Source organism: Hesperophylax consimilis, chromosome 22 (assembly GCF_061612785.1).
Source record: "Hesperophylax consimilis isolate HC1 chromosome 22, BYU_Hcon_1.0, whole genome shotgun sequence".
Lineage (NCBI taxonomy): Eukaryota > Metazoa > Arthropoda > Insecta > Trichoptera > Limnephilidae > Hesperophylax > Hesperophylax consimilis.
Genome location: NC_142857.1, coordinates 25708417 through 25726153, shown reverse-complemented (window position 1 = coordinate 25726153; position 17737 = coordinate 25708417).

Here is a 17737-nt window from a genome sequence, read left to right as displayed (position 1 = left end):
GATGTATAAATATCATCGTGTTAAATTACATTTTATAGTATAACAAATTTAAGTATTTCACTTTCTTACTAAATATTATCAATACAAAGCAATAATAATATTTGTTCATATGAAGTTGATGTTTACCATGTTATTGTTTTATTTTGAATTATTTTAAATAATAACTTTACACAACATAACATCTCATATTAACAGTGCTGTGCATTCTGTCAAATCCTCCTAGATCACAAGGCCATGACACTGAATCAAATCAGTCTCCTAACTTGTATGGGAACCTCCAAATAATGTATTTTTATAAATTAACTAAAACATTTTAAAATGTTTTATTAAATAAGAATAATTGAATAAAAAAAATTATAACGATTTTTTTTGCAGCATCTAATCTTATACAAGTTAGGAGGCTGCTTTGAATAAGTGTCCCGGCCTTATGATCTAAAATGTTTTGATTCTTTTCGTTTATTTTAAGATCGAACAGTTTTTTTCTTGAAATTACTTATTCGACTCTCCGTTTTCAGGCTATCGGGAAGGAGATTGTAAATGCTTAAACCCTCGTGACCTATACTTCTCTTCCACTTTAGTCTTTACTATATTAGTGTACAATTTATAATTTTGGCTTGCAAAGTGTTCGTGTACTTGTGACGTTTTTATAAATTTTTGTAGTTATGTTTTTTTTTAATAATGAAAAAATGGGCAAATAATGAAATTTATTGGCCTGTCTGGGATTCGAGGATTCGAAAGGTTTTCTTTCAAATCGGTATAGTTCACACTTATGGTGCTGACACATTACGCTATACGCATCGAAGCATTTTTGAGCGTGGCACATATCCCAGGCGATTTCGAAAATTATGTCAGCTGTCAAGGTGACATATACGTACAAAGAAATGATATTCCGCGGCAGCTCTCCAATTGATCTAACCCCCTCTCCTGCCACAGGGAAAGGAAGATTATAGCGTAGTTTGAAACCTCAACATATAATATGAATAGGCCACGCCCAAAAAACCTTTGATATGTAGAGCGTGGTCTGTCATTAGCATTATAGGAATTATCTGTCCGTGAGTATCAATTATTACTGTCAGAAATACGTGTTCGTTTTTCGCACCAATCGCACAAAGGTGCAAAATTAATACCTTTTTTTCACGGTCGCAGCTTAGCTACCTATTCAGGTTTCTTAAAGTTTTAATTAAATCACAAAAAAAAATTACACGAACCCCCCACAGGAGGCCCTGGGGAAAATAATTTCCCTGACCCCCTGAGTGTCATTTAAGGAAAAGAAGGAAAGGAAGTTCTGGGAAGGAAAAAGAAATGAGTGGTGGGTAGAAATCTAGGGATAAGTGTATTTAGGAGTGACGAAAATATGGATCAATGCTGGGTCGAATAAACAGTTGGAGAGGTCAAAACGTCTCCCCAGACATAATAACATGGGCCTCTTCAAGACCCATGTTCACTGCTTACTCTCCTCAAAAAGACCATCAACACAGCATCCCCAGAGACGAAATGGTCCCTGAGGGATTTTTCTTCCTCAGGGCCTCCTGTGTGGAGATAAAGCAAAAAAAAAATCACTAGTCACAGTGTTCGTACACGCTATATCTCTGATACCGCCAAACCGATTTTACTAATATATTGTGAATGTGTTTGGTTAGTCCCAGCAAAAACATAGGATTGTTTTGAACCCGATAGGTAGCGCTGCTGTCCAGTTATATATATATTTTTTTTATTTCAACTTAATCATACAGATTATGACTTCTTTAATTACGGTTGTAATTAGATACAGCTGTGAAAGTTGCATCTCTGTTCATATTGGCAAAAGACGGATTGACAAAAAATATTATACACCTAATCGCACTACATTAAATGAAAAATTATAACTACTATTTAAAACAACAATATTGTTTGGACTTAAGAATCAATCTTTATTTACCTCATTTATAACATTAAATTTTTATCCTTTATCAATTAAGAAATTTAATTTATTTATTACACTTGAATATGATATAAAAAAAATTAAATAAAAATGTTTATCGAAAGTGTTTTCTATGGATCTTATTTGTACGGCAATCTGTCAAACTGTAAAAGACATATACTTCGTGGCAGAACAATATCTACGATGCATGTGACTTGCGCATGTATTCTATTTATGTCAAATGCATAAAATATCCGACAACAGCGACAACAAATAAAAGGCGGTATACACGAAATGAGATCTATATAAAATGTGGTCTACATAGAAGGCGGTCTCTGGCAGGACAACGTCTGCCCGGGCCACTAGTATCCGACATAAATCAACTATCTATAGATTGATAACTCCGCCCTCTTTCCATACGTTTGCTTTGCATACGTCAAGTTTTAACAAATTTTAAAATAACACATCTGCCCTGATGCCATCATCACACTGCAATGCTGTCCGAAACGTTGGCTAAATAAGGAGTTAGCGCAACACGGCATAACACCCCAAAAACAAATAACAAAAAAAACAAAGTACATTGTGCTAGTATTTTTTTTAATTTAATATAGATATAAACGGGTACAGTGGTATTATATAAATTACATATCGGTACACAACATATTTATATTCGCAATCTCACCAAAGAAGAAACTGGTTCTTGTGCTTGGTGAGCGAGTTACACTAATTATAAGAAAAGTAGAATAACATTATGCAATAGGTAATATAATAGGAACAATTGAAACCTTCTGCATCATCTTTATGGGTATACATATATAGGATTCTGTTACTTACTAAATATTTAGCAATTAAGAAAGTAATTATAAAAATCTAAACAAAGTAGAAATGAATATAGACCAGTGTTTCCCACGGTGGGGCATAGCACCTCAGTGGTGGGACACCACGCTTCAGAGATGAGTAGGCATTCCACATATAAAGGAGAATACTCATCGATCATACAAAAAATGCCTGAGATGTAAAAAATTGAGATAAACACCAAATTATCCTTAAAATTAAATGAAACCCGTTACAATTTCAATGATTATCTAAAATCACAGAAACTATGCTGAATGTAGCTGTAGTTGTTGTATTGCTTAATTGTTTTATACCTATATAATGTATAAGTATAGTGAGGAAATCTATAGTTGGTTTCTCAGTTAAGTAAATTGCACACGTATAAACGAACCAAGTAACTGTTAATTTTCCTAAAATAAAAAATATAAATACGATTCGAACATGATACATGATTTTTCCTAAGCATGAGTGCAAATTTGTAACATTAAGCTGGAAATTAGTGAACACGAATGATCACAGTAAGAACATGAGAATGAATTTTGCTTAGTATGACTTTTGTGAACATGAATAGTTACACTAATAAAATCAGAATGGTTTATCCTAAATTTGAGTGATAATGTAGATCGTCAAATTTTACTTCCATAAACATGAATAATTATCGTAAGAATTGTTTTTTAGTATTAGTGCTATTGTTTCTAATTAAACGTGACTTCAGTGAACATGAATTATCGCAGTAAGAACATAAAAACGGTTTATCTTAAGTGTGAATGTGAGTCACTAAGTTTGTCTTTTGTGAACATCAATAGTTACAGTAAGAACATGATAATGGTTTTGCCTTAGTATGAATGCGAATATTTGCCATTAAGCTTGATTTCTGCGAACATGGATAGTTACAGAAAGAACACGAGAAAAGAGACGGGTTTTCCTTAGTATGAGTGTGAATGTGTCTTATTATGATTGACCATGAATAATCACAGAAATAAAATAAGAAGAATTTTTCCTTAGAATGAGTGAGAACGTGTTGCAATAACTGTGACTTTTGTGAAAATGAATAATGACAGAAGAAAATGAGAATAGTTTATCCTGAGTCCTCGTATGAGTGACCACTTATGCCATTTAATTTGGCTTGCATGAACATGAAAAATTACAGTAATAACATGATAACGATTTTTTGCTTAGTTTGAGTGCGAATGTGAAATTAAGGTTTATAGAAGAAACTTACACTAAGAATTTGCAAAGAAACTGACACAAAATATACTAACATTACTTTATATGCCAGAAAATTAATATTAACCTTTCCCTCAACTTATTTGGTGGAATGTGGTTTTAGCGCCATAAGCGACTTACTCATTAAAAAACAACTAAATCGTTTAGAAATAACTAATAGAGGGGACCTAAGACCGAAATTAACTAAGTTAGATCCGGACATAAAATTTCTTTCTAGCAAGCGTAACTGAATTTAATGTCATTTTTAATATATGTATTAGAAAAGGTTTTATTTATGTTCATAAGGGGTTCAAACATATTTAGTGTCAGCTACACTACTCGCTTCGACGCTTCGACGAAGTCCTCGACGAAGTTAGCCGAAGTTCGAAGTGCGTGCCCACACACTCGTGCAACTTCGCGAGTAATGCTTCGAGTCCTTTGACTCGGGCGCATTTACCGACAACAATCGGAAGTCGGGCGAAGCGAAGCGAAGTTGCCCGAAGCGAAGTGAAGTTCGTGCCCACACTATCGTATTCGGTCAATTTCGATCAACTTCGCGAGTAGTGTAGCTGGGCTTTTAGATTATGATTTTAAAATTTACCTGTTGTTTCATAAAAAAGATGCCGGTGGGGCATCTGACTTTTGAAAAGACTACGATGGGGCATGGCATAAAGAAGGCTGGGAAACACAGATATAGACTGATAATAAATATAAAGAAAGGGAAAAATAGGCAATTATTTAGTTAATTATTCCTGACATGTAGAACTTCAGTTTTAGTTTCAGTTTGTTGATATCTTTTAATTTATTTATTTCAATCGGAAGGTTGTTGAAATACTTTATTCCTAAATAGATATAATTGTTTTGCATTAGTTTGATATCTTTTTCATATATGGGTTTCAAAGTTTTTGTTGATTATCTTTGTAAATTTGGATATTTCCATTTTTGTTGAAGATATCCTCTAATCGAGGCACCCTGAAATCTGCGAAAAGCGTTTGTTACGTGTTCTATTACACATTAAGTGAACTGTAAAACAATTTTAAACGATAGTTAGGAACTCATTCAATTGGTTCTGAATATCACGGGAATAAGTGGAAGAAGGAAAACAGCCTACCTGAATTCCCATGAATCCGGGCAATACGGGCTCTCGATGCACTTGCACTGGGTGAATTTTCCTCCACAATGAGACGAACGAGAAACGAGTGAATTTTGGTATTTTTAGGTGAACGAAGACGAAAACTAAGGTGGCACCTTCTTGTTGTACGACACGAATTCGACTGCTATTTACGACAATTAGTGCAACATAAATGTTCATGATCTCCAATGTGGGTAGGGCTGTTTTTAGGGAAGGAGATGGATAGTGTAGGAAAAATGGTAGGTATTATCCAAAAAACTGTTTCAATACTAAACAGCGTTTCTGTTGGATACGTGGAGGGTGTCTTTACAATTAAATACTTTTATTATTAGCTTCTGGACCACTTTGATCGGGGTTAGAATATTTTTGTATGACCCCCCCCCCATCCAATAATTCCATATTGAATTAATGACTGGATTATTGCGTAATATACTCTTTTTAGGTTACTGACTTTTAAAATATTTCTTAATCTTATGAATATATATATATATACACACTTTCTAATACCCTAAACAAATTCACAGATATGTCTCTTCCACTTCATATGTTGTTCTATTATCACTCCGAGATATTTAATTTCTGATACTGAGTTCAATATTGTACAGCCTTGGATACATGTGTTTTTATTACATTTTTTTATTGTGAATAACTCAAATTCAAATTCAAAAAAATATTTATTGCACAAAAAAAGTACAAAGGGTATAGCTTATAGGTTAAATCCTATTTCTTCCAGCTAACACAAATTTTATTAATTATTATTTTAGTGTAGGGAGTGTTTTAGTTTATTAATTGAGAAATGTATGTAGTATGTTTTGTAATTGTGCAATGAGAGAAGATTTGCATCAAACCATTGTTTTAATGAGTTCATGCTTATTATTCGCTTTTTCGTTTACTACATTCCAGTGGTTCCGTATTATTAGTTCAACTCTCGTATCAACATCGTTTAAGGCGATGCCATACGTAGTAATGCAAAATAATGTGTTTTTGGTTTGAAAATTTGGTCGCCTAAAAATGTTTCTGATGCTTTAATTAAATACTGCGAGTAGAATACATTTTGGCCTTTGAAATATAAGAGTATTTTTTAGATAAGTCTTTTTATAAGCCCAGAAAAAAATAATGTTAAGGCCTATGAAAACTGCTTTAAAGTTCAAAATCTCCTACTTACGAACCTATTTTCGGTTATAATTTTATTTTATAATGTGGCAAATTAAGTTATTTATAAAATGATATTTTATAAATAATTAGTTATTTATTGGTGATGTTTTTTTCTTGCATAAATCAAAACAGGCAGATGGTGTTAAGCGGAAATTTAAACCTTATAGCCATCTACGTAAGGTTTGTTATTGATAGCGGCTCAATTTAACATATTACACGACGTAGTGCATCGCCTTAATAATTATCAATAACAAAATTTATCTTCTGCGAATCGAAGATTGTTATTTTTAAGGCTTTTCCAAATTATTACGAGACCTTTATTGTTTCAGTTAAGGAATTTTAACATTTCTCCAAGGACGAGGATGAAAAGTTAAAGGTTTATGGTGTCGCGAAATTAATAAAACTTTATATTTTGATAAGATTGTTTCCGCTTCGTGAAAATTGTATTAAATTAATTGAAAAACCTTTCTTTTATCAAAGTATTTTCGTTGAAAGTCGTATAAAGTTTCATAGCTATAAATCTAACTGAAAGCTTTGAAAAGCTGGTTTAACTTTTCAAAATAAACAATCCAGAGATTTTGGTTAAAGACGTTAGTTACTCAGAATTTTCGGACTTCCTGCAGACAAGTTGACCTTTAGAAAATAATTACTTCGGTAAACGTAATAGAAACATTGTAAAGTCAATTTAGTAACAAAGTTCTTTGTCTTAATTACTTTTGACTTCTTGTTGGCTCAGGGCGCCCGCAGAAGAGAGATTTGTTTTATTATTGAGCGATTTTTAAACCTAAATTTGAAACGGAAAAATCAGAAAACATACGGTCGCATCTAGGACTTGAACCCAGGACCCTTTCCTTGCCGAGGCACATCTCTACCAACTGAGCTAATGTGAGACCCTATTTACTTCGAATTAGAATTACCAACATTATCTTAATTTTCTCACCGCACATTTTTATTGGCTGCTATATATAAAGATCATCGCAAGATTTATCACAGAAGTTCACCTCATAAAATTAATCTCAGAAGATTCATCTCAGAATATCATCTCAGAAGATTTATCTCAGATGATTCATCTCAGAAGATTCATCTAGAAAAATTCATCTCAGAAGATCCATCTCGAAAGATTCATCTGAGAAGATCCATCTCAGAAGATTTATCTCAGAAGATTTATCTCAGAAGATTCATCTCGGGAGATTCACATCAGAAGATTCATCTCGGGAGATTCATCTCAGAAGATTCATTTCGGGAGATTCATCTCGGGAGATTCACATCAGAAGATTCATCTCGGGAGATTCATCTCAGAAGATTCATCTCGGGAGATTCATCTCAGAATCTTAATCTTATAAGATTCATTTAGGGAGATTCATATCGGGAGATTTATCTCAGAAGATTTATCTCGGGAGATTCATCTCAGAAGATTTACATCAGAAGTTTCATCTCAGAAAATTCATCTCAAGATAATTTCTATACACTTCGATATTATTCAATTCAAACTAATTTACACTCCACTATATTATATTATTGAATTGAATTATTGTTATATTATATTATTATATATTGAATTATTAATTCAATACTCGGAGACTTGTGTTTATAACCTTTAAATCGTTAAACGATTTTTTTTTATAAAATTGCATTATTATGTGAATGAATCCCGATATATTTACACGAAGGTTAACACATCTTACCGATGAATCCCGATATATTTACACGACGGTTAACACATCTTACCGATGAATCCCGATATATTTACACCACGGTTAACACATCTTACCGATGAATCCCGATATATTTACACCACGGTTAACACATCTTACCGATGAATCCTGATATATTTACACCACGGTTAACACATCTTACCGATGAATCGCGATATATTTACACCACGGTTAACACATCTTACCGATGAATCCCGATATATTTACACCACGGTTAACACATCTTACCGATGAATCCCGATATATTTACACCACGGTTAACACATCTTACCGATGAATCCCGATATATTTACACGACGTAACTGTTAACCGTAACTTTTTTGTATCATGAGTTGTTGAAAGTACACGTGGAAAATATCCACATTTCCTGCGAGGTAGTTAAATTAACCTAGTACCTACGTGGTAAGTCTTCCCAGGAGCATCGGCATTGGTAAGTTAATTCTGCACCTGAGAAGTATCAAAAGCCTGTTTTGGCGGCCTTGCGTGAAATTATCCGGGACATAGAATGTTATGTAATTTCTTAGTCAAGAATTCTATAAGTGTAGGGTATGCTTCTTGAGATATCAATCCGTGAAGGCCGTCACGGTATTAAATAATATCAGAATCTAACGATCATTTTATTATCAAGAATTTGTATAAATATTATATTTCTCAGCGATTATCACCGCAATTATAATATTGATTACCTACTGTGACATCAATAAATTCCAACTGTAAAGGTGAATAACTCGATATCTACTGGAGCAAAAGAGTGATTAATTTTAATCACTGAATTATTCAATTAGTTAACCAACCATAAAATTTTTATTATCGAACGGAAAAATCACAAAACAGGTAGCTATTAATTTTTTTAACAATTCCGTAGATGGAAAAGATGATATATTTTTTTAATTTATCTTATCTTTTTTACAAACTAAATCTCTCTAACCCCTCAGGCCTCTGGCATAGTCCGTCAGATAGTCAGATTATTTCCGATTTGCAATAAAATCCGTATAACTGGAATATTTACTCGTAAACTAAAAACTTTTTTTGGTTATGTTTAAAAAATACGATTTCAAATTTTATTACCTATTTTTTTTACGACTTGTAAAAATTATCTACTTTCTATAAATATAATATTCATGTTTCATATGAATAAACCTTATCTAAGACATTCTCTAAATGATAGCGAAAATCCTATCAAAATCAGTTACGTAGTTTCGAAGAATAAAGCGCACAAACAGACAGACGCGGATAGCGACTTTGTTTTTGACTATTTAAAGATAAACGCATAATTTCTGAAATATGATATTTTTAATGCAAACATTAAAAAAATCATAAATAGCTCATCTTGCGTTTTTTTTCTAACTGAAATTACCTAATTTCACCTCACTTTTTTAACGTTTCATATAAAAATAATTAATAAAATAAATAATTCACAAAGTATCATAATTCACAGAGGTATATATTTAAATTTTTATTTGGATAACTTTTAGATTTTATTACAAAGCGTGGTATTTTCTCCACACCGTTTAGATAATTTAACTTAAGTAAAGGAGACACATCAATTTCCATGCGACCTCTATGGTTTAAAAACCTGCCAGTTTTCTTCTGAAACCCGTCATATAAGGAGCTTGTAAAACAATGGTTTTGTTAAACCAAATTTAATTTATACGGGTATGCATTGTTTCACAAGTTCTCTATCAAGCCTTATCTGAAATAACATCTCTTCTAAGTCTGAACTCCAATCCAATCTTCCACACAATACAATAATTTAACGTGCCAATTTAAATAATATATAAATTAGCTTTCTCTATCTACAAAGTTGTAAATGATGACCTAGAAGACCCTTGAAGGGTGAAAGCCGGACACATTGAAAAACATAATAATTACCCTTAATAATAATGAGTCCATTATCAACAAACAAACAATATTATCGTACAGTCCCATCTGACACATGTTCTCCATCCCTTCTATCTCCTCCCCCCACTCTTTACTAATCCCCAATGAAGCCCCCGCCCCCACTTCAACACTTAGTAATATACTATGTTCACCCATTGTTTTGTAATGTTAAGTTATATTGTCCTAACGAAGGGACGGTTGTTCCGAAACCGGTTGGCGTACAATGGATAATAAATAAGTAATAGCTTATAAATAATAATAATAATATTTGGATGATTTTTATATCGCCGTTTTTGTGCAAAATCACCTCAAGGGCGCTGTACAAATATATTACACATTTCTAAAATGATCTATGTTGTTACTAACTACATATATGTAGATAATATACAGTACCACACTTACCTGGTAGGTCACTTGAGATTAACACTTAATTAACATTAACTAATTGTTTATTAGCGACATTTAGATACAGGATTTAGGACATAATTGGAAAATTGGAAATAACTTGACTTTCTCTCAGGAATGGTATATTTAATTTAAGTATATGGCAGCTTAAAAAGGTAAGTTTTTAGTTTAGACCGGAATTCTGTTGGACTTGTTATGGATCTTAGTTCCGGAGGGAGTTTAGTTCAAGACTTTGTCCCAGATACTCTGAAAGCGCGATCACCAAACTTAGTATTTGGCTTGCGCTTAGGTTCCATCAGTCTGCCTACAGCTGATGATGTTGCTGATCTAAGAGTTGACTGCCTCAGACCAGTGTTTTCCGGGACGCATAGTTCAGAGATGTAGGGTGGGGCCATTTCATTGATGGATTTTAAACACCATCCAACACAATTTGTACTGGATTCTTTCAGAGCACTTGAGCTAGTGAAGGTTACGAAGGTATTCTGAAAGCTAAATTCCAAAGTGTAAAAAGTTATATTTTATAAAAGTTCCAGTGGACAGTTCCAGTAGATACCACAGATTGGTGCAAGACCACCATTCAGAATCGAAAAGTTGCTTGAAATGACTTTAACCGTGTTTAGTGACTAGCCAAGTACTTTCCAATCTTCTTTCTCCTCTTCTGTATTCTTTGGTCTTCCCTTTTCCACTTCCTTCTACTTAATAATGCCATAGTTCCACTGGCTTATATGGAGAATTAGGATTCTTATGTAGTGTTCCCGTAAAAAATATATATAATTATTGAAGACAATAATAGCGATTCTTAAACAGATAAAATCATAAAAATATACGGTCACATCTACGACATGAACCCAGGAACCTTGCCTTGCCGGGGCACCTCTCTACCAACTAAGCTAATGGAACCATATCTCCTTCGGTCACATTTAACTGTATAATACTTCGAATAAGAACTACCAACATTATCTTCATATTCTCTCCTCACATTTGTATTGGCTGCTCTTTATGTATCATCGCAAGAACTAAATGCAATCTAGGCAGTGTCTTAGATAAATATATCTAGTATTTATTTTTATATGCGACATCTATTTACTTTTTCTGCAAGCCTAGAATGAATTTTACCATATTATGAATAAATTATTCAAAAATAAAATTTAAAAAAAAGTATCTTAAAAAAAACGAAATATTGTACTATTTTGTACTTCACACACCTCCCAAGCAATAAGGACAGAATATATACATGTGTGTGTATTTCAGCCATGATTCACCACCAAGAATATACACTAGGCTTCACATAAAAAATAAAATATATTTCGAAAGTTGCGAAATACTGTACCTACTATAAGGACGGGTTGTTTCGGAGAATTTGAACAATTCCTCAAATTTCAAAGTTAATTTTCAAGTTCTGTGAAAGATTTTTTTAAGTTCTGTTATTATTTCAATTCTGTCAAGCAAATAGCCTATAATAATATAAAAACAGAACTTGAATAGGACTTTCACAGAACCTGAAAATGAACGTTGAAATTTGATAAATTGTTCAAATTCTGTGGAATAACCCGTCCTTAGAGTTTACTTAAAAATATATATCTTGAAAACATCGAAATACTGTACTATTTTGTACTTCACATACCTCCCAAGCAATAAAAACAGAAGATACACACATGTGTGTGTATTTAGCAATGATTCACCGCCAAGAATAGACTAGATAAACAAAACAAGAAATCTGTGTCAATTTGACATTTGACAACATCATTTAATAACTCCTATAAATGACACTAATTATAAAGATAATAGTTAAATAGTTTTAAAAAAATGCCTTTATCTATAATTTTAACTAGCCGACACGGTTTACTGTTTACGAAACAGATAACTCGCCGACAATGTGCACTTTTTACCAAACAGCTATCAAGTTAAAATACTCGTGATAAGGTTAAGGTTGATTGCATTCATTATAATCTTGCCAGCGATAGATCTGGTGGAACCATTGCCATACAATAAAATATAGCAAAAACTTTTTCAGGTCACGAATAAATAACCGGACGATACTTACTTACTCATACACGGAGAAAAATAAATACTGCTGATTCAATTTACTTCTAATTAATGATAAAGCGGTTAACAGTGGGATTGCTGGCCTTTAATTAATTAACGTATGAACTAACAGATGTCCCGATAAACTTTTAGCAAATCACGAATATATTATAACGATCTCGGAACTCGTGTTCGAACATTTACTATGTAATAATATTCACATCGATCTCATCGATCGCGATAATATATTCTAAATTTACCAAAATTTTATCAGGAATTTTGTTAATTCACTCGGTTTTGAAACTTTTATTAGTTTTATTCAACAGTGCTAGAAATGAGAAATATGAAAAGTTTAAGAGTAGTTCACCTGTAGGTTCCCTCAAACCTATGCAGCGTCCATTTGGAGTATAGGAGAGGGCATTTCCTGAAGAAAATAGTCCCACAAGGTCGAAATTGCCAAAAAAAATATTTCAAATAATTTCGGAGTTCGAAAAAATTAATAAATTTTGCAATTTTTTGCAATTTTGTATTTTTTTTTCACAGAAACGGTTTTAAGCTTGAATTGTAGAAAATTTGGTATACTTTTAAAAAGTACTACAAGGTTATATATAATCAAAAACTAGTTCTTCAAGGATAAAATCGGTAAAAACTGAAGAAAGGTAGAAAATTTCGTGTTTTTTTATTTATTTTTGATACTGTTGCGTTTGGCACTCGAGGTCTGAAACTTGGATTAATCATTTGGCCAACATCTTAAACAACTCATCGAAAAATCAGAATTACCAGATCTTACGCAAGGTCTGAAGTACATGGTTACTGGACTATAATGCTACGTATACATACGCGAGCCCAACTGCCGAACTGAACACCAACTTATGGGAAAGGAATGAAGCAAGCGCAAATGACGCGAAACGCCGCTTGCAGGTTGTGCAAATTTGCGCTCGTGGCTCGGTTCGGCTTTCGGTTCACAAATATATACTTACTATAAAAGGCATCGTGCCTTTTTAATGTAGATATTTAAAATGTATTTATTTTAGAATCTTTTGCGCGGTTTTATTTCGATTACTGTATAATAATGACTGGCCATTTAATAAATAAAGATTCGAAATTTTAAAATTGGACATTCATATGTCATACGGCATATATTCTGGTCTAGTAATGTGTTATTTCTATCACCAAAGAAATTCTAAAAATAAAGTACAATAGGATTCATATGTCTTAAACAGATTTATAAATGTGGAAATTCTAACTATACAATTGTAAATGTTCTCCAAAATGCCCTGAAAAAAATCTCAGACTTGTGATGTCCCGAAGGAAACCATTCATCTGTTCTGAATGCAATTACTCATGTTATCCAAATTGACCCTGGTAATAAATTACATCTTTGCGATTCTTTCAAGGATAAAGAAACCATCCTGACACTTCGAATGCAATCAACAACGTTCTAAAATTTGTTTTGACAGCATCGCCGTTCCATTGTAAGATTATTATGTACTAATTATACAATTTGGCTGTCCTGAAACGGGAATCCTTCCCAGTTGGACAGAAGAAGGTTCATTTTGTTTTGTGATTTTAGAACGATGTTGATTGCATTCAAAGTGACAGGATGGTTTCTTTATCCTCGAAAGAATCGCAAAGAATAAATCAAAAATAAAATGAAAAAATTCATCATGTGATTATTCCATTGTAAAATAAAACTCAGTGAAGTCAACTTAACATGTATTATTGTTTGAATAAGGTATTTATAGATATAAGTTACATTAGTCAGACCTGGTCTGCAGTTGGTCGTTCCATACCTGAAATTCCAAGAATTTAATATTATCTAACCCGTGATAAATTTGTTAATAATTACAATAATTATTTTTTCCAAAGTTCAAGGGTTATCTCCGCTTATTTGTTGGTAAATAACATTTAAAAACAAAACATTTAATTTAATGAACATTGGTTAGTTTCTATGGAAAATAACTGAGAATTTGAAATAAATAAAATGATAAAGTTATTTTTAGAGACCTCTAGAAATAACTACCTGGCTTTACCAGAGTTTTAATAGTCTGATAGATTTTTTTTAACAGTTACATTTACGGCTTCCGTGGTCGAGGGATAAGCCTCTAGACTAGCAATCCGAAGGTCGCAGATTCAAATCCCGGGTGCGCAAGTAAATTTTGTTTTATAAAAAAAAATTGTAAAATTTGTGTTATATTAAAAATAATATTCATTATACTTGTGTCACGTTCCAGAGAGGAATATGCTCTCAGTATCATCCTGATGCAAGACCAACATTCAGAATTGAAAGAAATTTGACGTTGCCTGAAATGGCTTTAGCCGTGTTTGGTGACCAGATCTGAATAGCCAGGTACTCCCCCACCTTTTCCTTCTCCTTCCCCTCCCCGCTATGAAAGTAGTAGGTAAGGTCCGATTTTTTTTTAAATACTGTTAAGTATTTAATATGTTATAGACATGAAAAAAATCACAGTGTATTTTTAAAAGCAACTAAACCATTTGTCGAGTGATTTTCGCTCTATTTTAAAGGAATCGTATTTTACTAAAAATGTTCATGATTTTGGCGAAGCTTAATGCTAAATCACTATTTAGATTAATCTTTATAACGAATTAGTGTATATTATAAATACCAAAAATATGCTTTAGATAAATTGAGGGTGTTCCCATCGTTTCCCCTGAGTAAACAAATAAAAAATTAAATAACTCAATAAAAAATATAAATGTAAACAACTGAAAAAAATATATTTTCAATAGAAATAAATTAACGCGTACAGCAAACATCTTTTAAAAAATACAGTATTATAGCTAAAATTATCTGTAACAGTTTCCCTTGATTAACTTCTTTGCTTTCTTAGAAAATTATTTTCAAAATAAATAAAAACCACTTTTTTTCTTTTAAATCGAACGTTTCTAGACTCCGTTTGTCAAGCGATTTGAATGCCTATTACCTACATTCGTGACAATATAAGGCATACCAAGAATATTCACATTTCCTTGTAGCTTCATCTTGATTATTATCATTTCTTTAATACTGCGCTCCCTTTACTCGGTACTTAACCTACTGGAAATGAACAAAATCCCAACCGGACCATTTTGAGTTTCGTTGAGTGATTGTATAAATATTTACTTTTATTGCGTTTTGAAAAAACCGTGTTCGTTTTAACAAGTATAAGCATTCCGATCGTAACAGATCGACTTGATAGCTGCTATAACACTTGTTACATAAATATTATGAAGTTTCGAAAATGCATCCAATGCGCAAGAAACAAAATAAACGTTTTCTTTACATTTGAATGAAAATGTATGAATTTCTGTTAAATAACTAATAATAAAGTAATCATTGGTACTTGTAATTTTTTATTACTTTAAACATAAGAATGCGCATTCTCAAGAATTATTACAGCTAGTAGTTCTGTATACAGTAGAACTCGCATTTAAAGAAGGATGTTTATACTCTTCTATTATTTAATAAACCAAACACATTTCCTGTGAAATTATAAGATTTTTAAGTAGATACAAATACCTATCTCTCTATCATATGGATCCGTATTAAGCGTTCAAAAAGAAGAAGAAAAAGAAGGTTTGAAATGGAGATATGTAAATACCAATGTTAGAGAGAGAGCGCTAATATCAAAAAATAATTATTATTAAGCGAAAATTGTGAAAATATTTAATAAAACGTGACTTTTTTAAAACTGAACAAAAATCTTTCGACAAATGCCTGACTTGCATAAAGGTGCACTGCGAATTCTTTTTTCACGATAAATAACAGAACAAAATGTGTTTTTGATATTTTTTGGAGCGTACTTGGCTATTTTTTTCTATCTATCTATCTATAATTTCATATAATTACCGTTCCGGCTTTTTATCTACGCATTTACAAATGTGTAGATATTATCTTTAAAAACAATACATATTTTTAAGAAACTTAAAACTTCAGCCTTACTAAAGAAAAACCACCTCACATTCACTCTCGTTAAACGGTGTTTTTGTTACACAGTGCATAAAGAATGTGAAAGTTAAAATTCGGATTGACACCATTAAAAAAATTCCTAAGATCTGTTTTTTTTATTTTTTTATTTTGCAGCAATGTTTTTGCGACTTCACGCATGCGCATTTAAATATTCTTCAATCGCCAAAGCCGCGGTTGACAGCTGTTTTTACTTCGTGGATCGTGTTTTCTTCATAAAATTCAATTTACTATTATATTCGTGATATTCAACATATATTTTCAACATATTTGTGTTATTTTTCATCAGTTTTAGATAAGCAATTGTATAATAATAGCATTTGTAAAAAATATTTTTGTTATTTGTTTTTGGGGTGTTATGCCGTGTTGAGCTAACTCCTTCTTTAGCCAACGTTTCGGACAGCATTGCAGTGTCCATCATCAGGGCAGATATGTTATTATATGTTGTTATATTTATCCGAACGGTTGGCTAAAGAAGGAGTTAGCGCAACACGGCATAACACCTCAAAAACAAATAACAAAAATACTTTTGGCCGTGAAAATCTTAAATCATATTTTGTAAAACATACTTTCATGTTATGTCATAAAATTAAGTTAAAAAGGTTATGCCATTATTCAAATTGAATTATGTGGTCTACACTTTATAAGAACTTATTTAGAGTAATGTTTTTTTATATCATTAATGCAGGTGTTGGTAACCATGTATCAAAGCATTAAACATTTCAGTTTTTTTTTATGTTGTTTTCAGGAAATTAAAAGCAAGTTCAAATTTTTTTATAAATGAATGAGATAAAAAGTGAGATGACAGTTTTCTTGCAAACTCCCTAAATAAAATAACAATTTTTTTAAATTTTAATTTCTCTGAAATTTTGAACAAAAATATTTGTGGTAAGCTTTTTTTTTAATTTTTTCACGTTAAAATAAAATATTGCACTTTTTGAGTTTTAAAGTATATTTCGAATACAAAATCTAACAGGAAATTGTATCTATTTTCTAAAATGGTATTCGTTTTTACGACATCTTCAAAATGAAGAAATATATAGAACATTTAAAATACCTTGAAAATTAGAGGAGAAATTATTATTATTTAAAGTTTACATAACAGATGAACTACCCCCTATGACTGAATATGCATGTTATATATTTTATGAATATATTTCCATTAAGTATTTTCTGTCCGTTTCAATAAGTAAGGTTTTCACATACATATCGTTTATCAATTGAATAAAATTTTCACCACATTTTTTATTAAGACCGAAAGTGAAAGAGAAATATTCGTATCTATGTTATAAATCAGCAGAAATTTTATATGCGGGATATTTGTTATTTCGTTTAAAGTGTAATAAAATCTGACCAATGATAATTGATCATCTCAATGACAATTCTTTTAACACACTTTCTTCGGGTAGATAGGTACTAGGTACCATAATATTGAAAAGCTCATTCGAAGCTAGCCACCCATTCCATGTTGGCTATCTAGCCAAAGTAAGCCTTGCTTGAATAATAAAGTAGATGGA